Source organism: Furipterus horrens, unplaced genomic scaffold (assembly GCF_987537825.1).
Source record: "Furipterus horrens unplaced genomic scaffold, mFurHor1.1.pri manual_scaffold_1, whole genome shotgun sequence".
Taxonomy (NCBI): Eukaryota; Metazoa; Chordata; class Mammalia; order Chiroptera; family Furipteridae; genus Furipterus; species Furipterus horrens.
In genome coordinates, this window is record NW_028327171.1 from 65,976,807 (window position 1) to 66,003,566 (window position 26,760).

The window sequence follows — 26,760 nt, forward strand, 5'->3', positions numbered from 1 at the left end:
CAATAGTCATATATTATCAATTGTTTATACAACTTCACCAATTAGACATTTCACACTTAGACATTTCTACAAATTTACTTTCCATTATCATTTTTATCATAATCATGCAAAGTTTTATTCAGTTCCCAAGTGTAATGTCTTTGTAATCACTCTCTTCTGTATTTATTACAAAAGATTCACTGGAATCATTTCTGACTACTCAATTCTTTTTCAGCTCTATTCAACGTATTCTCACAGTCTTTCAAACTCACATCTTCATTTCTATGACTACTTCAATAACTCTAGTCCAGACTATCAGCACCTCATAGCTATTAGAATATGTCTCTGAACAATATTCTATCTAATCAATTTATCACAGTACTGTTGGACTGAAGTAAGAAATTAGTCTGTCATTTCTCTGCTTGAGAGATGACAAGTTTCTACATCATATCCATTTTTCTTTTTCAAAAATATAATTAATGCAATTAAGTAGGCATTTAACCTTTAATTTATTAAATCATTTACTTATTTGTTCAAAATACAATGGCAAGTCATGTGCTTGTGACTGGCAGAGTTTTTTTCCAGAGAGACTCTAACAATCTCATAGGCATAAAGAGATAAGTAAAAGTATAATTGCAATAGAACAGGTTAAGGGATGTCTACCTTATGTAGACGCAGTCTATATAGTATTGAAGTAGAAGAGGGTTAGAGAATTAGGACACCTCAAGAAAAGTGTCATATAATCAAAACACAAAAGGTGAGTAGAAGTTGGCAAGGAAAAGGGAAGCAAGGAATTGGAGAAAGAGGCTAGCAGAATAAGTAGGAGTTAGGAGAGAGTGGTTGCATTCACAAAACTGTATTTAAAATAGGCAAGCTATTAGGAAGTGCAGATCATTCTAAGAAGCACCAACAAACGATAGGAGTCACAAAAATGGGGAGACAGGGAAACAACCCCCCATAGAAAGGAAAGGTAGAATCCCCAGAAAGAGTGCTAAATGAAATAGAGGGGAGCAAACTATCAGATATGGAATTGAAAGCATGGATTATGGAGAAGCTCAATGAGCTCAGTGGAAACTACAAAGAACTCCAGAAAAACTATAAGGAAATTACTGAGAATTACACCAGCATGAAAAAGGACATGGAAGCTATCAATACGAGCCAGGAGGAAATGAAGAATACGATCTCTGAATTGAAGAACACAGTAGAAGGAATTAAAAACAGGCTAGAGGAAGCAGAAGATCGGATCAGCGAGCTGGAGGACAACTTAGACAAAAACTCCCAGACAGTGCAACAAAATGAAAAAAGACTGAACAAGACTGAAGAGGCTCTAAGAGAGCTGCAGGATAACATGAAATGTAATAATATCTGTATCATAGGAATTCCAGAAGGTGAAGAAGAAGAGCAAGGGATAGAAAACCTCTTTGAAAAACTAATGACAGAAAACTTCCCTAACATGAGGAGAGAAAGAGTCACGCAAGTCCAGGAAGCACAGAGGGTCCCAATAAAGATGAACCCCAACAGGCCCACTTCAAGACACATCATAATTAAAATGCCAACATTCAAAGACAAAGAGAGAATCCTAAAAGCAGCAAGAGAGAAACAACTAATAACATACAAGGGAGCTCCAATAAGTCTATCATCAGATTTCTCAGCAGAAATGCTAAAAGCCAGAAGGGAATGGCAAAAAATATTCCAAGCAATGAAAAACAAAGACCTACAACCAAGAATACTCTACCCAGCAAGGCTCTCATTCAAAATGGAAGGTGAAATAAGGAGTTTCCAAGACAAAAGAAGGCTAAAAGAATACATCTCCACCAAACCAGCATTGCAAGAGATGCTAAACGGTCTGCTTTAAGAAGATGAAAAAACAGAGAGAGACAGAGAAGAACATGAGTACAAAGGGGGAAAATGACAATGAATAAGTACTGAAAGAAAGAAGGAACTTCTACCATTTACAACAACATGGTTGGAACTAGAGAGAATTATGCTTAGCGAAATAAGCCAGGCAGCGAAAGAAAAATACCTTATGCTATCGCCTATTATGGGAAACTAATGAACAGCACAAACAAATGAGCAAAATTGAACCAGAGGGCATAAGCCTACGATTTCATTACCTGAGTGATTATACGTATAGGCCTCACTTAATCCTGTCTGCATTGCTGCGTCCTGAAACTCAATGGTTTGGCTGAACTAAGTGGCTGGGTCAGTGAAGAATGGGGTGGTCTGTGGGCTTCACTTTAAAACTGGTTTCTCTTTTCTGTCCTAAAGGCTTGGACAGAAAGAGCCCAGAGGCCTGAAAGAGGAGAAACCTAAAATATTTCCCTCAGCCCAAACTAAGTATAATGGGCAAAACGGTTTTGGACAGGTGAGATGTACCAGGCACACCTTCCTCCAAAGAAGCCCTTCTTTTCCCTAATGTGGGACATTGAAAAATTAATACCTGTCTTTTGTCATCTAGTGGTTATGGACTGAATGATGTCCTTTAAACCTGTTGCCAAATCTGTTGCCTCCAGAATACAACAAGGATGCCAGCCTGTTAAATCAAGCATGCCATTGTCCGGGACAGCCAACCAACCTGGAGTCTGCACGATCCTTCCCCATGTGGGAAGGCCACCCTCCTCTCCACACCACCACTCTTATTAGGGATTTCTGGACCCAAGGGTAGGTAGGACGACAACCATGTCCAGCTTGAAGCAGATAGAGGAGCTCAAGACCTTTGACCATTGTCCTTTATAAGATTATAAAGGATCTTAAGTCTGAGAGGGAGGGACTATTATTTTTTATTGTTAAAATAATTAATTAATTAATTAATTTTTTAAAAAGAAGAAGAATATACGAAAGGGTGAGGCAAGAGAGCTTGTATGTATGACCCATGGGCATGGACTGGAGGGGGGGTATTGCTGAGAGAGGGGCGTGCTGGGCAGAGGGGAGCAAATGGGAAAAATTGGAACTATTGTAACAATATAATCAATAAAATATACTTAAAAAATAGACAAGCTATTAAGTAATACATGAGGGTGTGAAGAGAGAAGACTAGAAAGGGGAAGGAAAGGATTAGATTTGGACTGTCTAACACAGCTCACAAGGCATATGTGGCTTCTTAAATGTAAATTAAATAAAATTAAATGTAATTAGATATTTCACCACATCAATCAAATTAGCCATATTTGAAGTGCTCATTAAATACATTTGGCTAGTATCTACTATATTGGATAGAGCAGAAACATCATAATAAGTTTTATTGTGCAGTACTAAGATCTTGGAAGGTATACTAAGGTTTTCTTATGGGATTACCATTTGTACTTATTGACAGGTTTTAAGTAAGAGTGTTATTGTCAAAAGTATTTATTTAAAACTAAAATATTACATTTTTTTAAATGCTCATTACTACTAGTGAGGTTGTTCTGCCTTTGGTTTGTTTGGTTTTTGGACTGATGTGGTGTGAAAACCACTGAGATAGATTCCAGTACAAAAATTAGCCATGTGCTATTAGGGGAGTCATCTAAATTCATTGCTTATCTATTTTGTTTTGTTTTTTTACTTGCAAATAAGGACATCAAATTTTGATGCCTACTTATTCCAACCTCTAAATAATAAGTAATAATAAATATGAAGCAGAGAAAATTAAAATTAAGTTTTAAAAGAGATTAGAATTTCTTTTCAAAGCATCTTCAACTGAATTGTGAGGTATAGTGGGGGCTGTCAAGGGTAGCACAGAGGCACGTTGGGTTGGAAGGGAGCGTGATGGTCTGTGCCCTCCACCTCCTCCAACCTATTACCACACTTTAATTAAAACAGTTCAAGTTATAAAATTGAGATTTCTACTATTGCTTCCTTTAAAACTGTTTTGCTACTAAAACCACTAACATTTGTCTCTCTTGAAGTCTTTTCTGAGATTCTTTGGTTCAGCAAAAACTGGATTACAGTTTCCCTGGCCAGGTGCTGGGGCTGGCGCTGGGCTGGGTCTGCCTCAGGAGGTCCAGTACTATAGGTTCTTAACTTTGTGCAGAGAAGATTCCACAGCACACATCTAAGTAATTTTGAGAGTATGTGTATTAAAGCTGGGGATAGTGGAACAAAGGAAGGACTTAGGGTAGAAGAAGGTAACAGGAGAGTAACAAAAGAACCTAGGTGGTGCTCTGCGTTGGGTCTCTAGAAACACTATAAGAAAGAAGTGAGCCATGGAGGGGCTGCCATTAGCTCACTGGAAAGTCAAAGAGAAAGTGGACTTTGGAGACAGAATAAGGGCAGTAAGCCCAAGATGAGCTGTCACTGCCCACTGCTCCCTGGGTTGCAAGTCTCGTGAGGACCCTTAGAGTTTAGAAAAAAGTGAAAAGCTCATGCTCTGGAAAGGGGAACAGGCGTGCTCTAGCATGAGACCATGCTGGTATCCTTTGTCTTGAGGGTTTTATCTCTTTTCTAAGGGTGAGAATCTTAGGGGAAGATTTAGCAGAATGTTTATCAGCTTTCCAGGTTTGGTTTTAATGTGCTGATGTTATCAAAATGAGCATAGAGGAGAGTTTCAGTTTATTCTTTGGTCTACTGTACTGTTTTCTCTTGGGTCTATCTGGCTCTAATCAGGTTTTTATAATTTGACCCCCTGATGTCATCCATCCTCAAGTTTGGCTGGCACAAACAAAATTAACTGGGTCTCTGTTCTCTATCTCCCCGACCAGGGTGATTTAAGTTATGCATGTTCTGGTTAGGGAGGAGAGATATAAGCAGTCTGTCTGGAAAAAGTTCATCCACTGTTAATACGATGAAAACAGTTTGCACGACATGAATGGAACCTGGCAGACAAGGAGAGTGGACTGGAATGTGCATGTGTGAGCAATGATGACTTCACTGTCCTAGTCAGTGGGGATGGTAGCACCATTGAGCAAGTATGTGTACTGTGTGGCTGTTGCATCCAAAATAAATGAGTGAGTAGAGCGATGAATCTGCATCAGATTTTGTGTAAAGCTTGAACATTTCTCCTTGGAAACTATTCAGATGACTCAGAAAGCTGCAGCTAAGGGCAACTGGTGATTGCAGCTTCATCACAATACACCCACTCATGCATCACATTTGGGTGTAGAGTTTAGAGGGAAACGTCAAATCACCCAGGTGACTTAGCCCTCATATAGCCCAGATTTGGTGCCCTGCAACTTCTGGCTTTTCCCAAAATTAAAATCACCATTGAAAGGGAAGAGATTTCAGGCTGTTGATGAGATTCAGGAAAATATGATTGGGCAGCTGATGGCCAATTGGGAAAACTGCGTGAAGTCCCAAGGTGCCTACTTTGAAGGGGACTGAGGTAACATTGTCCTATGTACAATGTTTCTTGTATCTTGTATCTTCTTCAATAAATGTCTCTATTTTTTATATTATATGGCTCGATCCTTCCGGACAGATCTTGTAAACCATTTGCTCTCAAGTGTCCTTGGTTAGGGAAGATAAGGTCTTACATTTCACAAATTGGCTGTAAATTGTCATATTGTTCGGCCTTGTTTAAAATTATCTTGTCTTTCCCCATTCCACTGCCCAGGAATTTTCCTAGTTTCTTACTATCCTGCCTTAGCAGCACTGATCATCTCCAACCATCACGTTATGTGCTGCTCAAGTTCATGCTTTCTATGTTATGCATTTATTTGCCAAACTTCAGGTGGCCGTATTAGGTGTATAATTACAGGCTGAGAGTCTTGTCATGTCCCACTCTGATTACCGTCTGCATAAAAGGCAACTAGTGAGTGGTCTGAAGGATAATACTTATTACTTAAGCATTAGAACAAACCTTGTGTGTTGGGAATACTAACATATAATTACCTCTAAAGATCTGTAACTAAAGATTCATTTTCAAATAACACTAAGAATTTGAAATATTTTGTGACTTTACTTATGCTTAAATTTAAATAGCACTGTTAATGGATACAAAGCATCTTAAGTGAATCTAGTAAACTATTGTGATGGGGCATATCAATCGTCGGCAGCCATCCGTCTCGAGAGACGATGGTGTAGCTTCTTAAGAGTCTATCTGCACCACCGAGAATGGTTGTGCAGTCCGACTCAGGAGTGACACGGTATCTGTCTCCTCCCGTGTTGAATCGACATCTTGCGATGATGCTGGAGTGTCCTCTCCAGTGAAGCTGAAGCTACAGAGCCTGGGCAGGGTGATATGGAGGGTCTGCTATTGCCCATGCAGCAGACCCCCCCTCTCTTCGCAGCTGAAGGGTCCAAGGGAAAGACGGAGTCGATACAGCTTGGCTTCAGGTGCGCCGCAGGAGTTGCCGGTGTTGACTACAACGTCAAACCGCCTTAGGGACTCCGGCTCCGAATTTTCTGTCGGGGTTTACTCCCTTAGCCTTTCCCCTGAAGAGGTATGCTGCAAGGCAGCGGAGGTTTTTTGGAATCAGAGTTTTCCTTCTCTGATGTGCCCTGACTGGAAGATCGAACCAGCGACACTTAGCTCGCAGGCCGATGCTCAATCCACTGAGCCAAACCAGCCAGGGTGTAGGGGCATATCAATAGAACTGTACTTATTAATAATTTCCTAACATGCATAATAAGGATAACAGAAAATGAGTATGGAATCCAATTGAAATAAATATGAATATAAATTATATAAAATGGTATAAAAAGTTCAACCAACCTAATAGGTGTACTCCATCATGAATATAATTAAAGCAATATATAATAGGTTTTATTTACCATATGACATCATAGTGTTTACCATTTTTAAAATGATTTATTTATTTATTTTTAGACAGAGTGAAGGGTAGATAGAAAAAGAAAGAGAGAATCACCACTGTGTGGTTTCCTCTCACAAACCCGCAACTGGATACCTGGCCCACAACCCAGGCATGTGGCCTGACTGGGAATAGAAGCGGCAACCTTTTGGTTCGCAGGCCAGTGCTCAATCCACTGAGCCAAACTAGACCTTTTCTATTTATAAATCACCATCTTCACTTTGCTCTTAAAAATGCCTTTGGCTGTCTCTTGCCGCTTGAAGACTTTGGCTCCAGGTTTTAAATCAGGGCAGACAAGAGTTAAAGACACATATTTACTGGCTCATTTTCTAATGTGAATGTTCACACATGTATAATGTTTTAAATCCTCTACTCTCTGTGGTGCCTCTGTAGTTCATGCTTTCTTCAGAATATATTATCTGGTGAGGATGAATTAGCTTTAACATAAAAGCCAGTTTTTCCTGGATCTTGTAATCTTCTCAAACGTTGACAGATTGGTGGGTCAGAACTTTTTGAGAAAGTTCTTCATCATTTTTATTTATTCTTCACACTATTTATACAACACATCGTCTCCTTCTTTGGAGCCAGGCCTATACAACTTTCAATGAGCTTCTCCAAATTATAGCTGAGCCCCTAAGGTTTGACTGATGATAGGTGTTGAGAGTCTGATACACACTTGCAGTGATAGAGAAAAACTCTTTATCGAGCCAAATTGCTGACTGAGTTGCAACTGGCTGACTTACTCATTGTAGGCACTGAAGCTGATTTTGTAGTCTTGCCAGTTGAATCTCAACATAACTTTTGAGAAGGAGATTTGAAATATAGACATTTTTTAAAAGATTGTGACTTGTTGCAGTGTCGAATCTTAATAATGAATGTCAAGATGTGTTTGGGGAAGATTTACTTGGGATATTAACAGATCAGAATAATCAAGGACCATCATACCTGGAAGGTAGTTTTCCTATGCTAGGAATTAAAGGGAAGAAAACATAAAGTAATCATAAAATATGCCAATAAAACATGAGAACTTTTAATATTTAAGAGTTGGGATATTAACACATGAAAATAAATTCAATAGCTCATTTCATAGTGGTAATGTTGAGATAATTACAGTCACTCAACAAATTTTATTTATTTGTTTGTTTATTTTTAATTCTCACCAATGTGAGAGAGAAACAATAATCTATTGCCTCTCATATATGCCCTGACTAGAGATCAAACCTGCAACCTAGCTATGTGCACTGATCAGGAATCAAACCTGCAGTCTTCTGGTGTATGGGATGATACTCCAACCAACTGAGCGACCCAGCCAGGGCAACAAATATTTATTGAGTATACACTGTGTGCCAGGCAGGCACTGTTTTGGGTACTGGGGAAAAGGACAGAAGAAAATGGGTGAAAATCCCTGTCTTAATTTAGATTAGACTTTATAAAGGAAGATAATAGTAGGTACTTACATAACATATAGTGTCTATTACATAGTGACATGGAAAAACAATGTTTGAAGGACATGAGAATTCACAGTGTTCAGGGTGAGAGTTTTGTATTTCGTTTTTCAATTTGAGATGGGGTGATCAGGGAGATTTTTTACAAAAAGGTGACACTTGAGTAAAGAGATGAAGGAGGTAAGGTAGCAAACTTAGAGGAGAGGGAACACAAACTCAGGTACCTGAGAAAGAAATAGAATAAAATAGGAGAAGAGAGGGCGCATTTTAGAAGGTCATTTAGGTCATTGTAAGAACTTTGCTTTTACTCTGTATACAGCAGAAAGTGATTTAAGGATTCTAAGCCAAAGATCATCATTATCTGATTTAATTTTTAACAGGATCACTTTGTGGCAAGGAATAAACTAGAGAGAGACAGGGTAGCGGTAGGGAGAACAGTTAGAAAGATATTGTAGTACTCCATGAGAAATAAGTATGCTGGTGGAATTCTAAAAAGTAACTTTGTGCCAGACATTCCACTGATAAACTTAAATGACAGATCTCACTTTATTCTAACAACAGTCCTATAAAGATACATATTATTATCATTATTTTTAAGAATGGAGATTGTGGATCAGGAGAGTGACATTAACAAACATACCTAGTATTATACAGTCAGGATTTGAGTACAGATTGTTTCCAGAGTCCACACAATTCACCACTATACTTTATTACCTAAAATCAAGTGAAAACCACTACTGGACAAGATAGCCTTAAAGTGGGAATATCAAAAGTGTTCTGCCCCAATCTCAAGCACCTCTCCTTAAGGACTTGTCTTTCCTCTGTTTGCACTAGCCTCTCCCAAGTTTTTGATATAGGGCTTAAAGTTTTCTTAGGTTGATTTCTAGTTATTTCACATATTTTTTGTTGCTAGAATAAGTTAAATATTTTCCTATCATTTCTATTTTATTGGTTATTTATCACATTTTTCTTTAACTTATAACTCTGACATTTCAATCGATTTTAATAATACTTTATTTTGTGTTATCTAAGCAAGCACTATCATAAAATAATTATAATTTTGTATTTATTTATTTGTTTTAGCACTAGCCACTCTTATTTATCTTTCTTGCCTGTTGCACTGTATGAGTCAGGGACAATATCACTTATGTCATTATTCACATTAGTGGTAATGTTTCTAATACTTCACCATTAGTAAGATGTTTGTTGAAGGTTTCTGGTAGATACTTTTTATTAAATCAAGACAACTCTTTATTTTCCAATCTTGTGAAGCAATTTTAAAAGACTGGAAGGGTTTTTGAGTGTTATGAAATGCTTTTTCAATGTCAAAGACTCATTGCTTATTTTTTTCAATTTTTACTCAATGTGATTGTTGATATTTATGTAATTCCTAATATGTAGCCACATTTGTATTTCTCTCTATATATCTCATATATATATATATATATATATATTTATTTATTTATTTATTTATTTTTTTTTTTTACATGTTGGGAGTGTATTTGCCAGTATTGTTTATAATTTTATACTTACTTTCATAATTCACTTGAATTATCTATATAATATTGAACAATAGTTTTCACCTGTGCTAATATTATCCAGTTTGGGTATTAAAAATATGCTACATTGTAAAGTAAGTTACAAAGTTACAAAGATTTTTACATTTTTCTATGCTCTGGATCATTTTAAATAACTTAGATATTGTTAGTTATGAATTTTAATAAAAATCAATGCAAAAGCATAAGAACTTGATAACTTTCAGGGGTGGATATCTGACTATGTTTCCAGTGTTTTCTATGGTTGTGGGTCTTGGTTTTTACCATATGTATTTTAGTTGCCATGGATACAGAAATGCAAGAATTATGACAGGAGTGGTATTGGAGGAAAAGAGTTTTTGAGAAAGTGCCAGTTGATATTTCAAGACTTAAAAGATATTGACAGAAAGGGGAGTTGCGGGGAGAGAAGGAGAAATAATTGTTTACATCTCAAGAAAGAGGAAGACATCTAAACCACCTAAACTCAAGGAAGGAGGTTGTGGGAGATGACTTATTTTCCCACTTAGCAAGGTATCAACAGAAGCAATATTTTTACTATAAATATGTATCTTAGTTCTGTAACAATCAGAGAAGAAGACAATGACCCTGGAGGATTTTGGCAATAGTGTGGCATGCGTTCCAGAGATTACAATAGAAGGATGTGGAGGTCAGGAGGGGAGAAAGAACAAGGATAAAAGCCTAGCAGTTGAGTTTCTGGTGGAGATTAAAGTAATAGAGATATAGGACATTGGTGAGATCAGACCTGATGGATTTTTAGGAAGACTGTGATGATACAGCTATGGATATTGACATTTTTTTAAGAGATGGAAATGTGGGAAATGTTTTGCATAAACATGTAGAATTCTGTTTCAGTCTCTGGTTCAGTCCCCCAGTCCCTGTTTGGAGATAACCTAAGAGAAAAACAGCAACAATACACAAAAATCTGTACTCTTAGGCAATTTCATCAAGAGCATTCATGACTGTCTTAAATCTCTGTGATTATGTTATCCACAAACACAATGCACCCAGCACTGCAGCATTCTAGTGTTTTTTGGCTCAGACTCCAGTTATTTTTACTTACCTTTCATCGCCTCTGCTCATAGTCATTTACCAAAATCTCAAATCAAGAATTCCACTCTTGTCATTTCCTATCTGTCCTGTTGCCCTGACCCAGTGACCAGATACCATCAATTCCAATCCTTTCAGATTGTCAGTGCATAGACTCACTGTCTGACACTCTCACACTTGACTCCTTACTTGACTGAAACTTCCTGGTCCAACATAATAATCACTCTCTCAAACACATCCTGTCCTAGTTTGCCACATTTGCTTTCATCTGTTCTACTCATTTGGCAAAAATGCAGTTCTTGCTAAATTCTTCACCTACTCTTCAGCCACATAGTTAAGGAGAAACACACACACCAACTGGCCTGATTTATTTTAAATTCATGACCAATGACCTCCAATGGAGCCAGGAACTCCTCCTTCATTTCTCTAGCTAATTCATTTCTCCTTTGCCAAGATGAATATTTTATAACCTTTTCATTCTTCTTAAATCTATAAGACATCTTCTCCAGTCAGTTTCTAAGAAGATTATTTTGCTTTTTAATTAACTGAGGAAATAGAAACAATTAAAGGGAATTTCTACATGACCCAACAGTGCTTTCACCTACCTCCTCCTTTACCTTATCATGATCGGTCTCCTACCTCAGAAGATAAATAACTATTCTGTTTTCTGCCTCAGGCTGACTTCTGTTGTAATACTGAATTCTATCCCATCCTCAGGTATATTTTCTTAATTAAAATTAAAAATTTGGTGGCCTTTTAAAAAATAATAATAAACATTATCCTCTGAGTTATTTTTGCAATGTTATTATCACCCCTTCACCCTTGAGCAGCTACTTGCATAGAGGAATTCATTTAATAGCGTCTGTATCACTTGAAAGGAGCAGGTTACACAAGAGTAACTTTAGGGGTGGAAAAGAAGAAATCCTTCAAAATCGTAATAGCCCTGGCTGGTGTGGCTCAGTGGTTGGAGTATTGGTTCCATAACCAAAGGGTTTCGGGTTTGATTCCCGGTGAGGGCACATACCTACGTTGCAGGTTCATCTCTGGCCCAGGCACAGGTGTGTGTGACATTTATTCCAGAAGCTTGTGATCCCTGGTCCTGGTGAGGTTCCTCAGTCTGGGTGCATATGTGGCAACCAATCAGTGCTTCTCTTGCATCAATGTTCCTCACTCTCCCTTCCTCTCTCCTACTTACCTTTTCCTAAAAAAGCAAATGAAAATGTCCTTAGGTTAGGATAAAAAAAATATATAATAATGTCTAAAAGAGCCTTTGATTGCTTTCCCCTGAACTAATTCAACTAGTTTATTTTTAATTTTTATAAGCAAAAGTTAAACAATTTTCTTGTTATAAGAAGCCTACAAGTTGACAAAAAGTTTTAACTAATATGAAAGAAATTTAACTTTTCATTAGTAAGGATAAATGCCAAATTCACTTGAGCAGTGCTATTTCTTTTAGAGGTCTTGGTCTATATTTTGTAATTGAGGTAGCAGTGCCATTATCTCCAGGGAAAAAAAGTCCCTTTTCTTGTTTCACTAAACCTATTATCATTACTTCCATAACAACTTGTTAATTCAATGCATTTTAGATTCTATGAGGCTTTTGTATACAAATATGATTTGGTGCCTGTTTTATTTCTGTATAATAACTGTAATAACTAAGGGGAATCTTATTTTTTTCTTTTCTTTTTTTCTTTTTTTTTTTAGTTAACTAAAATGGATTATAATTGTAGGAAAGTACTGAAATAGTTTTCTTTTAGATAACTTAGTTTTGGATTTTGTCCCTTAGAACTGTATAAAAAAATGATTGTATTAATTCTTTCTTGGAAAGCAGGTAGGTAAAATTTAAAACTCTGGCCTTGACTGGTGTGGCTCAGTTGGTGGGTGTTTTTCTGCAAAACAAAAAGTCACAGTTCTATTCCAGTCAGGGCACATGCCTAGGTTGCAGGTCATAAATGGGAGGCAACTGATCAATGTGTCTCTCTCATATTGATGTTTCTCTCCCTCTTTTTCTCCCTCACTTCCCCTCTGTAAGATATAAATATTTTTAAAAATTAAAACTCTAAAAGCAAAAATAAAATTTTATGTTCTTTTCTTCTATTTCCTATTCTTCATCATATGTATCTACCTTTTCTTTCTTATATTATCTTCTTGAAGTATCTTGATGAGCAATTAAATTTACTGTGCTTTGGTTCTAATATTATTTGGCTTTAAAAAAGTAAACATATACAATCAATTTACCAAATAATTCCCTCAAGCCAAATAAGTACGTGCTGTTGGTAGTGTCCAAAGAACCCACATGACATTTTGCGTACTCCAAATGCACTGTACCAAAATCATTATAAATTTTCAAGTAATTTAAAATGTGTAATAGTTCAAACAGAGCATTGCACATTTTGTGCCATAAACATATATTTCTATTATATTTATAATTATAAAATAAATTATTATACATTATTTATTAACATTTGCAACATGTTTATAGTAAAATGCTACATAATTTTTTTAGTGATTATTAGGTAAAACCTATCTAATTAGGACCAATTTCATGCTCTTATAATAATGGTTTTTTTAAATAGCTTTGATAATAGCAGTAGGAACCTTCAAAAACAGAAACTCCACTTTCCTTTGAATTCAAAAAGCTACGTTCTTGAGAGGCTGCTATATTAAGCTAAGAATAACTAAACTAACTTCAAATATGTATGATTACATCATTGAGCACTTAAGAAAAAGTTTCATGTTTCTGTTTAAGAAGACAGTTTCATTTACTTTAGCTTGGTTATTTCATGTTATTTTATTTTCTGATTGGGAATAAGATATTTTTAAGCAATTTCATTTTGGCAGCTCCATTTCTAACATTTTTAGAACATTTTAGGTATTCTGCTTTGTCAGACTTCACCTCTTGCTTGCTTGACCTTTTGCACTTGGGAACAAGAGAAATATTTCTTTTTGCTCCTTGGACAGCTTGACTTGCCTTCTTCTATCATAACCACAAAGGGGAGGCTTCACCACCATTTGGAATCCCATATCTGACCTGACCCAGGAGCTCAGTGCTTTAATTGTCAGGTCACTGCCAATTTGAACCAGTGAACTGTCTCCTCTGTCTCTAGCAGACAGAAAGCGCTATCCCTAACATTTCCCCTACATAAAAACCTCTTAACCCCTACTATTAACATTATGTACACTGTCAATTTTTGAGGGCAAGACATCAAAATTTCTATTTAGAGAATTCTGTATGCCCTTTAATTTTAAGTCTATCTTTAAATATAGAGAATTAAACCACTATATCTACATGCAAAAATAAACAAATAATGTTTTCAGTCACAACATGCCTCAACCTTCGGGTTTTTATTTTATTACTTGATTTTAGAATTTTATAACTTTTTTGTTTATTGGAGTTTTGAGAGTATATTGATTAACTTAATTTTGCATAGCATGCAACAAATATGCACATATTCACAAGACAATAAAAAGAGAGATTCTTATATTTGAAATAAATGCTTTAGGTGAATAGATTTGATATAGCTGTTCCTTCATGTATTAAAATTTAAATACTTTTATCTTCAATTCTTAAATCTTAGGATAAGTTCTATTTTGTTGATAAAATTAGTAATTAGAATTTTATCAAATCCATGAATTAAAATTATATTGTTAAAATTATGGTTTTACATAACTTAGTTGATGTGATTTTCTTATTCTGGTAATATCATTGTTTGAGAATTAGTTATGTCTCCATTAGACATAACTGTGTAGTTTAAATTTTTCTGGGACTTGAGCCCAATGATTTTGATGACAGACACTTGTGAACATTCAGGAGAGTTTTTAAACTTTTAAGGAATTTCTGAGTACTTTTAAAATCAAATCTCGACCACTGTTGTCATAAATTTCTGTATCCTTGATGATTGAAGCAAAGGATGCTAAATTGCACTTAGGATATTCTCCAAAGTGTGGACAGCTGTCACTACTCTGTGTGATAAGTAAGCATTTCACCCGCAGAGTCCTTTTTGGGCTTTTAGTTGTAAATGGGCCTAAAAATATGATGGACTATGTGTCCAAAATGAGTATCTAGTTTGCATATGGTACATAAATAATACACAAAGTTTCTTTCATTTTTATTTCATATCTATGATGGATCTATCAGTAGTTGGAATAGGATTAAAATTTAGATACACATTAAAAATGCTAATTATATTCTTGTGTAACTGCATAACAACATCAGAAAACAGCTGCCTTCACAAAAAGTGCTGGCTTTAACTTACATTAAAGAGAGTTTCAGCAGTTTTGTAAAACTTTGGAACATCCTAGTGCATTTTTTAATGATTTTTATGAGTCTTGGAAATTCTATTCATGAAAATGTCTAAGACATAGGAGACTTATCTTTAAAAAGCAAGACAGAGGGTATAATACTCACATCAATCACAAGCATGCAGAAAAATTAAGCCCTGTTACAAGTGCAGATGTCCACTTAGAGTGCAGGCACGGTAAACCAAACTACATGACTTGAGTCTAAACAGACAAATGCCAGGAGAATAGAAGTACCAGTTGGCTAGAAAACCTGAAGTTCGTATCAACCTTGTCAATGTGCATCTTTCTATTTGTGCGTGGATGTGCTATTTACCTGGTTAAACTAAAATGTCTTCAAGAACAGAGTGGGCTCTCATTTTCCTTTTTAGTTTTAATTTAAGAGTTAGATTTGAAATACTGAGTTTATATGTTGTTGAGCAAATGAATGAATAATTAAAATGGAAACTTTCACTTCAATTGATGTTCAATGGAGATATCCACTATTGACACCATATTGTCATATATTTCATGTACAGTTAATTAAACAATTGATAATAAACACTACAAACTGCTCACAAATGACTCACTATAAAAATTTTCAGTATAGTTTGTTTTACCTTTGCAGTTCTTTTACCTAGGTTTCTGAAATGTTTTCACGTCATCACACTCCTGATGGTGAGACAACTACTTCATCACGAGAGAGTCTGAATAGAAATGTGTGCATTGTTTTTCAAAAAAAGCCATGAGGGCTTGTTTATTTCCCCCATGGAATCAACAACACCAAATATTACATATCGCCAGGCCTTTTAGTGTACTTTATTATTTAATTTAAATTACTGTATCTCGTGGAGAGAATATGGGATAAATATATACATATATATTATGAAATATATATATATATTATGAAAATTACACATATATCTTATTTACATAAAGGATGTATTTTTAAAGCACTATTTTATCATTTGAACTGTCTTTATACTTTTAGTACAGCTTTAGCACAATTAACTCACATAAGTCATCCCAAATAATAAGACATATGAACAATGCCAACAGGTCTAACTCAATAAATTTATCTAAAAATAAATACTAAATTATAATTGTAAATACCTATACTTAAGAAGATACATAGAATTTTTAGCGGAACCTTTAATCATTTAAAGAATTTATAGTGGAAGCCCTGGTTGGTGTGGCTCAGTGGACTGAGCGTAGGCCTGCGAACCAAATGTCGCTGGTTCGATTCCCAGTCAGAGCACATAACTAAGTTGCATGTCAGGTCCCCATTTGAGGATGCAAGTAAGAGGCAACCACACAGTGATGTTTCTTTTCCTCTCTTTCTCCTTTCCCCTTTATCTAAAAATAAACAAATAAATAAATACATCATTTTTTTTTAATTTTTAAAAAATGTATAGTGGAAACTTCAATATGCACAAAGTATAATTCATTATATAAATACATCAATTGTTATGTTCTCAGAAAACCTTGTGAGATAAAAAAAATGTCTTACATGCTAATATCCTATATTTAGTGATTTTGTGATTTTTACTAATGTACGTTAACAATTTCCAGTTTAAGTTTAGACAAAATATATATGAATATATTCAACAGACACTTCCCCCTAAATTTAGTTTTAAGAGGATTCTTACTTAATCAGTTTAGTGGTTCTCTTACATTGGTTCGAGAACAGCAAGTTTTATTCCAAATGTATGTATAGCGGTGTGAAGACTCATTAACTTAAATTCTCTGTTTATTTTGGGTCATCTTCAGTTCATTGGTAATATAAATTTTTCTTAGAAATATATATTCTACTATATACAGTTTAGAAAGAAAAGGAGGTTTTTTTGCTGGCATTTATTATATTTCATGCCAGGAACACTGGGCACTTGAGAACAGAGTCCTCTTTTACGTGTGTTTGATGGGGCAGAAGAAGGAATCATGCGGCAACCTAGGATGTGGAAGAACTGTAATTGGACACCCATTTAATGTTTCCGAAATCACCAATACCAAACGATAGATGCATGCAACCATTCCTCTGCTTTATACAAAAGGAAAATATCTTTTTTATAACCAATTTAGTCTATAAATAAAACTAGATTTTTTTCAAGGGGGTTGGGGGTGGAGAACTTTTGATAGAGCTCTTGATCTGTCATTAAAAGCATGTTCACAGTATTTTTCTCAATTATTGTATTTTTTAAAAAGTTAAGTGCTTGAAGAAAACCAAACCTAATCTAATTCTTGTGTCAAAAACAGTCAAGCCTGTCTCTGGTCATCGTGGCTCAGTTGGTTGAAAAGTCATCCTGTAATTGAAAGTTTGTGTGTTCAATTCCTAGTCGGGGCACCTACTTAGGTTGCAGGTTTGGGCACATACTAGAAGCAATCAATTGACGTTTCTCTCTCAGATCGACGTTTTGCTCTCTCCCTGCATGTCTCCCTTTCTCTTTGTCTCTAAAAGCAGTGAAAAAGTGTCCTCAGGTGAAAATAAAAAAATGAAAATAAAAACATTCAAGCTCATATGTGTGGAGATGAGTATTGAGTAAATGAAGAAAATATCATAGTATAATAATATAACCAATGTAAAAGATTTGGATTTAAATACCTCCTGCATAGGATTTAAAAATTAAATTATTTCTTAGACAAATTCTTAATTCATACGCATTTGATGATGTGCTAGTGTTTTTAAGTTATGCTTTTTAAATTATTCAATATCTTTTATGACTTTTCTTTTCATAGAAAGGATGATCCTTTAAATTCCAAGGGTATGACCTTGACATCTACATAGATTTATTTGACAAGGGCAGGTACTAATTTTTAATTATTAATCAAACTTTTACTGAATATCTGAGTATGAGATATGGTTCAAGGTGAACTACATGGAAAAGCCACCACCCTGGTCAAGATTGTATTCTCTTCCTTTCACTGGAGTGTGCTTAATTTAATATCTTTTTACTTCATGGTCATACCAAAATTATTTAGAATTAGATCAATATTAATTATTAATTGTTGTACTTATTACTATGTGTTTTTCACCCAGTGGTATATATTTTTGAAGCATAAAGGAAGGATCATTCCTCTGGAGCTATATTAATGGCTTAATTTATTACCCTTTGAGTGGAAGTGGGTGCTTTCCCAAAGTTTGTCTAAGTTGACTCTAAGCTTAGATTAGATGGAGAAGAGCCTCCTGTCATATTCACTACAAGGTATATCACTTTATGTGGTATCATAATGTGACAGTGTACATAATAAGGATATTGGGCCAAATCATTAAAATTATTATCAATATGAACAAATCCTGGATTGTCATACTTTTCTCAAAACTCTGGGTGATTGTTTTTTATAGCCCTTGACAAGAATAGAAACAATTAACTTAATATTGGTGATTTTAAAGCTCCCAGAGGGAAAGCGACCTGCAGGTTACGGCTGGAATTTGGGGCCAGTGCTGCCAGCCTATATGTAAAATCTAAACAACACATTACAAGAGAAGCTGCTGTTGATTATTACGAAATAAACATTCCTGTGGTTCATTTGAAGGCAAATCTGTAGTAGTCAGCAGAGGACACATGCGACCACATCTGAGGCCTGGAAATTTCCAGTTCCTACACAATGAGAAATGAGAGCTGTGGCGAGCAGATGGAGAAAAGATGGTGTCAGGCTCTTTCTCTTCCATCTGGTGTTTTACAGCAGCTATGCTCACAGTTACACTCTAAGGGAAACAGAAGGAAGAAAAATGCATTCACAGTCTTGAGTTGTTTAGGCTGAATACCTCAAGCCAAATTATTGCTTGAGAATAAATTAAATACTGAATAAAACAGTCCAAACATAAATAAGATACACTTGAGGGAAACATCTCACTGTTATGAGGTCCTGAGCTAATGTGACCTGCCCAGGAGCAACAAGCTAATGATACCAGTCCCAAATACAACGGTCAATACATAAGTTGCCTTTTTTAGCCTCTATCAATTTATAACATTCCTAGTATTCTCTACCACTTTCCTTGATTTATTTTTACTTATAAAATATATCCCCAAATAAAACATTATATATTTAACTTTTTATTTTTTGTTTGTATTCTTTCTCTGGCACTGGAATATAAGCTTTACAAGGGCAAGGATTTTGAAATGTTGTGTTCCTTTTTTGTTTGTTTATTTGTTTTGTTTGCTTGTTTTTATGTTTGTTCTTATTTTTTTGTTACACTTAGAAAATCTCATATTTGACTGGACTTAGAGGTAGAAGCTCTCAAAAAGGACAACCCATGTCTCTTGGACATCTGTTGCTGTCATTTTTCATTTTCTTAGATAAAAGTTTAACATATTCTGTGGCTTCTTCCTTATTTTTCCTTGTACATTGTTTCTTCAGAGCAATACGCCAACAACTGTGTTGCAGGACATGTGGAGTAACGAGAAAGGTGCTGAATCTTAGGTGCTTTGGTCCTAGTCTGTTTAGGGGCTTTCTCACAACATATTGGTGGACATCTTCTTTACAGAAATTGAAAAGACTGTGGATTCTGCTAGCTCTTTTGGACCATAGTCAGTGAGATACAGTAGAATCAGTGAGACCAGGAATATGTTTTTTACAATGACCAAGTTCAGAACACTAAGACTGGCATCCACAGTGCAACCCTGAACAGATTTGTACTTTCTCCCGTGAGTCCTCCTCAGCCTACAGCAGGAATGGCTCTTGCTCAGCAGCAGATGGACATGGCCATGGGGAAACCTTGTTTCATGGTCCCACTGCTAATTTGAACCCCATAGCCCTTCCAGTCTTCTCCCAGAGCATCAGCAGCAACTTCTGTGGCCATACACTTCTCATAAAAAGTACAAAGTTTGTGTTCACAATCTACTTCAATGAGTTTCCAGCAGCCAGTGTTTGGGAAAGAGATGTTCAGCTTCATCCTGAAGCAGCTGACCACTTCCAAGTCACCATGAAAAACAGCTGTTCTATTTAAATCCAAGGCTTATAGTAAGAACTCAACATATATCTGTGGAAGTATTAATAAATTAATTATCTTTATTTAAATTTAATATAGGGGCATGAAAGCTCATAGGTAATGTGCAATGCAACAAATATTTATTCCAGATGCATTCTAGATAACAAAAGACACCTTTAAGTCCTATTAGAGATTTGTTGATTATCCTTTTAATTTTTTCCAGGTGCTTGAGAAATATGACTGTTTTAATACAATTTGATGCATTAATAAAATGTTCATATATGTAACTTTCATATATGCATACATTTGACCACATGTAAGTTTCTAGTACAGTTTATTTTTCCTTTTTCCTATTTAATTTAGTTCAACCCTAAACTTTTTCTTCCTCCTCTTCTCTCTCCCAGCTCACACATTTAAGGACACCATAAAATGTATCTTACTACTGCAAAACATGTGGAAATTTATATAAAATGAATTATGTACCTTTTATTATATTTTAAGTGTTTAAGGATTAACTTCTAAATGATCTTGCCGAGAGAACTTTATTATATCCTTAAAGATGAATGCATAGTTATGCTATGGTAAAGATATGACCCAATAATGGAATTATAGAAATTTCTCATCATCTAGAAACTACAGCAAAATGTGTGAGTTATGGAAAAAGCCACTCTTCAAATTTGTTTCAATTAATTGTTCATACAATTAGATGTATATGTAAGCTGGCAAAACCTATTAACCAAGATATAATTGAGATATATTCTCTTCTTATAATGTTTAAGAACTTAAAATCAGGATAAAGGAATGATTTTATAAAAGATTTTTTCTCCCAGTAACAGTACCAACCTCTTTTATCTCTTTAGTCATGGAACCTGACAATTCCACACTTTTCTCACTGCCTCCACCTGCTGGCAAGGGAGATTGACAATTCCCCATCCCTTAACTCATAGGGTCTAGGATTTAAGAACAGGCTCCTATAGTCCATTTAGTCTGCGTATGCATTTTAGTTTGCTCCTGAATCTTTGATCTACATGTTCTTTTACCTGCATTTTCCCCATGAGTGTAAGTCTTCAAGGACTGCAAAATTCTCACGTTTTGTATTCCCAGAACATATTGTTTCTCAGTGTGAGTTTGCAAGTGAATATTCTACTTGCCTTTCTGCTGCCACCAACTGCTATTTCTGCCTCATGTTTCTCTTGCCCATGACTAACTCCAGTAGAGGTGCCCTTTATAGCACTTTAATTTTTCTCCATAGTGCATATTTCCTTAAGAGTTTTGAAATGTAGCCTCTCTAGTGAAAAATATTTCTTCAGAAAACATGCAAGCTACCACCAAAGTTTTCTTACTTTTTCTTTTTTTTTGAGAAAGAAGAACTGAATTTCAGAGCTTTAATTAATTTCAAGTTATCCTGGACAATAATTTACAAAAATCTGGGTTTGATAAGTGGAGTGGGAATGTATTGATGAGCTCAATGGTTTAGCCACACTGTGTAGAGGACAGCAGAGCAGGGAGCCCTGATTTTCCTCCTTGTTCTTTAGTTGCTCCACCACAGACCCTACACACTGGAAAAAGAAGGTATTTTTGTTGGGATACAATGAAGGTAATGAGAAGACAAAGGACAATGCAGCTGTGTATTGGGGCACATGAAAGAGAGAGCGTAGAAAAATGCCAGTTAAGACTAATGTAGTATTAGGGACAGTTTCATGTTCTGACACTTGAAAATATAATATTCATTTTTAACATTTACATTTTCAAGTATCAGACTACCTTAAAAATAGTAGGATCAATTCCCACCAGTCCATATAATAAAGTCCTACCTTATTTTAACAGCACAGAAGGAGCATAACCAACCTAGAAGAGGAGCCATGACCCAAACCTATATTTCCAGACTCCTGCTGAGGATTACCTAATTAAAAATCTAATATCATTATCTTTTTCACTAGAATATTACCATTACTGAGAACTATGATTCATTTATAAAAACTCAAGATAAACCTTGATAATTTTTATATTAAACCTGAATTGCCATAAATGTCCTACACATTTCATGTTTAAATTAGTCATTCAGCATTTATTTATGAGTTCAGAAAAACCAGAATGTTGTCCTTAGACTCCCACAGAAATATATCAGTATTGATGCAGTATATTTTGATACCCATGCCTTCTATGTCTTGGAGTTAACTAAATTTTTAATCTCTTATTTAGCTTTATTTTTCTCATTAAGTCATAGTTTTGAAGATGACTGTAAAGGCAGATTGATAGCTATCAGTAAAAACTAGCAATTATGTTCTTCTCCATGGCTTGCATTTGTTATAGCAGTCAGACAGAAAAATGAACGGCTTTTCTTAAACTCAATATGAGTATGTGATGAGATTATATGAGATTTTAAAAACATGCATAATGGTGGCCTGTTTATTATTGTAGTTCACAGATACTATAATGAGTTGTAATAAGATCTACTAGAAATTTCCATGTCAAATAATAACATAACTCATTTTTGGCTTGGAAGTTTTTCTTATGGGGAATAAAATCTTAATACTGGAAATAAGCATTTACCTTTAAATATATATTTGCATAAAATTATAATATTTGAGCCCTGGTCGGCTGACACAGTTGGTTGGAGCATTGTCCCATACACCAAAAAGTCACGGGTTCTTTTCTGGTCAGGACACATACCTAGGTTGTGGATTTGATCCCTGGTTATGGCCTCTATGGGAGGCAACTTATTGGTGTTTCTCTCTCACATTAATATCTCTCTCTCTCACTCTTTCTCTCTCTCTCCCTTCTTCTCTCTCTCTAAAATCTACTCTTGGATGAGGATTAAAAATTATATTATTTGATTTAAATATTTATACATGTTTTATAATCATGAAAAAGTAGGTTATCTGACCTGTATATAATTCAATGTAGTATGTGTAATATTTGGGCATATATAATACACCTCACTAATAATACTTCTAGTAAAATAATGTTAAAGCAACAGTTTTCAAGGGAACCTCCTAATTCATTAGATTTTAGCTGCACAGATACTTACCTTGCTAACAATTTATTGGCTTTAACTGATAATAATTATGATTATTATATATACTTTTTTAAACCTGGCATATATATGTATATATATTTTTATATGCTAATTTATTTGTGTCTCACAATAACACTATGTGATAGATTCTGTCATTGTTAACCAGTTTCTAGATCATGAATTATGGGATAGGAAAGTTAAATAATTTGCTCAGGGCACAGAGCATAAGTGGCCTTGTTGGAATTAGAGGCTTAGCAGTCTGAACTCCAGATCTTATTTTCTCAACCATATTGCTACACAACCTCCAGTAATATAATTACTTAATGGTAATCATTTTTTCCTCACTATGCTGCAGATTTGACTATTCCCTCTTTCATTTCTATATAGATATTTCTCAGTTTGGCTACAGGTGTATTGAATGATTCATTTTGATGTTTTAAGTCTATTTGGTGAAGATCCCTTTAGACTTCAGAGTAATTTCATTATTACAAAACCATGTTAGTATTTAAGTTAATTTCATGCCTTTCTTACATGAAGATTATGATAGAGTTTCCCTCAATAAAACAACTATTTTAGATCTTTACTGTATAATGAGGTTAGATTTCTCAATTGTTTTACTTCTTTCATCTTTTGCCCTTCTCTTTTTCAGTCTCTCATTTTGTAGCCAATAACAGATAAATATAACCAAGTCAATGAGTGCAGAAGATGTGCCCCTCCACCATGGGTAAACAATACAGACAAAATTAAAATTTTTGACTTCTCAACGATTCATTTAATCATTTAATAATATTGAGTGGCTACTATGTGCTGAGGGCCCTACTAGGTACTGATAATTACCACCATAATAAGCAGTCTAATGGAGAACAGAGTCTTTAATTAAACTGTTAAGGGAAATGGCCCTCATAGATGTTGGTACATGGCCTTTCTGATTTAACATCATGTTTCAAATATGTCAAAAGTCTTAGATAAGTTGTCATTCTGCATTTTATAAAAGTATATCTCTAATTTATTGTTGTAGCATTAATTTGTTTCTGTACTTTGGACAAAGTTCTGTGGGTATGAATTATCATTCAAAATTTAATTTGTAGCTACTCCTTGGCAACCCAAACATTCTGGCACTGTTTCAACTTTAATTCGTAACTAAAATACTAAAATGTAGTTCACCTCCAAAGCAACATTCTCAGCTTAGATCCACATAGATCAGTCATTAGTTTGACACCATCTTCTAGGAAAAAACTAGGTGATCAGTATGACTAAATGTCAGAGTAGAATGATTCTCAAAACCACAGCCTTGCCAAGTTTGTCATCACAGCCTAACAACATCTTTGTTTCTCGTGCATTTATACTCAAGCAGTGCATTAAGCAATTCACTTAGAGTATTTTTGAGTAGCTGCTACTCAAGAGGCACAGAGAAAACACTACTAGAGGTGAAAGGTTGATTTTTGAAAAAAAAGATCAATCACAAATATATGTGAAAGGTATGATTAAAATTTCTCCTGAAAAGTTTTATTCTACTCTTTCTGTTTCATATATACTTGTTTATGAGGAACCTGTTTACTAGGAAAGTTGAAGGAAATTACACTCTTCCTTCCAGCAGAGTAGTCAATGTTCAAGTAAAGGATTTTATACGTAATATCAAGAAAACTGATTGGTTGATTTTTTTCACTTTGATAAAGTCAAAATAACCTTATTACTCTTCAAAATTTGTATTAATTTGGTTCTTTAAATTGCTAAATTTAAATTAATCTTTATCATTTTCATCTGGTTTATTTTTTAATTTTGACCACAGAACTTTGGAGTATTAACCTTAATAGCCCTATCTAAGCAGATGGAAATGAATCCAAGATTTCATTTATTGAAACACACACACATTGTGACAGTAATATGCTGGGACAATAGAGATGGGGTTATGAAGAGCAATGGATTGTGATCTCAGCTGGATTTGGTTTCATTGCAATGTCCTTCTCTACTTGGTAATTTTTAGTTGATAATTTTTTTTATTTTTAAAGTACATTTTATTGATTATGCTATTATAGTTGTCCTAAATTTTTCTCCTTTTGACCCCCTCTGCCTGGTGCCTACCTTCCCTCCAGCAATCCCTCCTCCCTTAGTTCATGTCCATGAGTCATACATATAAGCTTTTTGGCTACTCCATTTACTTTACTATTCTTAACATCCCCCCCTATAGATAACTCTCTTGTAGATAACTCACAGCTTTTCCATTGCTCCTTTTAAGATTATTTCTTTATCTTTAAGCTTTATAATTTAATTATGATGTGTCTTGGTGTGGACCTCTTTGGGTCTAGCTTGTTTGACACTCTCTATGCTTCCGGGACTTGTATGTCTATTTCCTTCACCAAATTAGGAAAGATTTCCTTCATTTTTTTTTTTTCAAATAACTTTTAAATATCTTACTCATTCTCTTCTCCTTCTGAAATCCCTATGATTGGGATGTTGGTAAGCTTAAAGTTGTCCCAGAGGTTCCTAAGCCTCTCCTCATTTTTTCAATTCTTGTTTCTTCATTTGGTACCAGTTGACTTTATTTCCTCCTTATGTTCTAAATCATTCTTGCGAACCCCAGCTTCCTTCCCTTCAACATTGGTTTCATGTGGATTTTTCTTCATTTCACATAATATAGCCTTCACTTCTTCTTTTATGCATTTGCTGTACTCAGTCATTTCAGTGAGCATTGTTATCACCAGTGTTTTGAACTATGCACCTGTTACATTGGCCATCTCCTCGTTGCTTAGTTCTCCCTCTGGAGCCCTGATCTGCTCCCTCTTTTTGGCCATACTGCTCTGTCTCCTCAACCTGACAGCCTCCTGTGTTTGCCTCTGTAACATATTTTACATTGTAAGAGGTGGAACCTTAGGTATTTGTCAGTTTTGGTGACCAGTTTCACTGCTTTGTGGTGCTGTATGTGGGGGAAGAATCAGAGAGTTAACAATGCCACTTCCTTGGCACATGCCACTTTTCCAGTCACTACATCCATTTCCTATATGTGACTAGCACCCTCTAGCTGTTGTCCTGGTGATGGTTCCCAGAGTAGGTGGGTTTGTGGATGTTTTAGGACCAGGGCCCTCTAAACAGACTTCCCTGAGAGACTGGCAGTTTCTTCCACTGCCCTAGCCCCCACTGATTTTCACGGTCAGAAGCAATGAGGCTTTATTTTCCCAGCACTGGAACTGTGAGCTGTGTAGTCTGGCCTGGGGCTGGGATCACTCCCCAAGCGTCTCTCCTGACTTTCATAATGTGTGACTGCCCATTTCACTAGCCAACCACAGCCACCACCACCACCAGGCCACTTCCTCTCCACCCCAACTCTGCATCTCTGCCTCTCCTACCTGTCTAGATGACTAGTACTTCTTTATATCTTTGTTTGTCGGGCTTCCATGTAGTTTGATTTTCTGGTAGTTCTGGTTATTTTTTGTTTTGAGGTAGTTGTGTTCCTTCTTATGGTTGTGCAAGGAGGTGAAACATGTGTGCCTATGCCTCCATAATGGCCGAAAATCCCTTAGTTGATTTTTTTTTTAAACATCTTTGATGATAGGTAATTTTTTTAAACTGACATTTTAACTTAACATGTTTTAGGACCCTTTTAATAGTTATGTTTTCTTGTTCAAAATTATAGTCTCATAAATTTAGATTATTAAACGAAATTTAAGGCAAATTTTACCTTATGTAAAACTTTCAGTCTTTATAAGAGACAAGAAGTAAAAGATTCAAGGAGAAAAACTGTATTTTTACATTTTGCTCTTATTATCATATAATTTACTTGGAAGTT